Source organism: Trachymyrmex septentrionalis, unplaced genomic scaffold, assembly GCF_001594115.1.
Source record: "Trachymyrmex septentrionalis isolate Tsep2-gDNA-1 unplaced genomic scaffold, Tsep1.0 scaffold69, whole genome shotgun sequence".
Taxonomy (NCBI): Eukaryota; Metazoa; Arthropoda; class Insecta; order Hymenoptera; family Formicidae; genus Trachymyrmex; species Trachymyrmex septentrionalis.
In genome coordinates, this window is record NW_017305873.1 from 1,646,073 (window position 1) to 1,647,251 (window position 1,179).

The 1,179-nt window shown below is 37.7% G+C and overlaps 1 protein-coding gene across 3 annotated transcripts in view; it reads right to left on the minus strand.

Moving 5' to 3' along the window:
- Positions 1–1,179, minus strand: part of LOC108753392 (hemicentin-2) — a 34,328-nt gene that overhangs the window by 6,399 nt on the left and 26,750 nt on the right. The window lies entirely within an intron of this gene.

Consider the following 1,179-nt stretch of genomic DNA (forward strand, 5'->3'; position numbering starts at 1 on the left):
ATAATGTAATATTATAAAAATAATAATTAACTAGATTATATTTTGATTAATTCGAATTATTGTTTAAACAAGTAATTTATTTTTTTTTTCAAATTAGAGCAAACGAACGAGCACGAACGAATACGTGAGTAAACAACTCGCTTTAGTAAACAAATGCGAACGATTTCACGGAATAAAAATATTGAGCATTGTCATATAAAGGGATATATGAAATAGAGGCGCATCACATATCCTCTCCAAGTCTCAATCTCACCTACATGCGATGTATCCTATTATTACAAACGAGATTCTGGCGACCAAGCATGCGGACGAAATAACATTACATCGGAGATCAGGAAAATGCTATCTTCTCTAATGCATCGAAAACCTATTGTATATGTATCCAATACTACTATTTTTTAAATACTATATAATCTAAAAATTTAAAGAACGCAAAGAGAAATATACTGTTAAATGTATGTCCTCTTTGAGATGTTTCTCTCAGTAATCAGGAGGATTTATTTTTATTTTTTTAAGATAAAAATATTTACTTGAGCACCGTTATTTAAGGAATGTCTCTTTCAAGTCGAGGCGCCATCAATTCATTCAAGAGGAATTTTCTAGGCTAAGCTTCTCTATCGCGATCTTAAGCATTTCCGGTGCGGAAACTCGGTAAACATCGCGCTTTCGCCAATTGGCTCTTAGTGGTTAAATTCGCGTGCATCGCACGTCATCTATTTGTGGCCGAAAAAAAGGACAGTTGGCAGACTCGCCACTCGCGGATTTAGATCCTCTTAGCTTTAGAGAGCTGACTATTGCGCAATAACGGTAACAGGAAATCGTTCCGGCCAGGCGGTGGAAAAACTGACAACGGAAAAAGAGATATCAGCTGAAGCTGTTTACCGCACGTCTGCGCGATCCGTTGTTGATATGCGATTGACGACGATTTTCGCCAAATACGCCGTCAAAGTCGGAAGCGACGCAGGACGGAAAGTTCCATCTTGTGTAACCTAGATTATGTGCCGTGAAATTGAGCCATCTTCTATCCATCGAAACGAGAATATGACGGTTCTTCGAATGCACGAAATGTCCTCCATTACGAGGAATTCTGAGATGTAAAACGCAAAAAGCAGCTGGTAAACTGATTTCTTGCTTAAATCACGCGCGTTTAATCGATCAAGTCATAATTTAACGTTATCA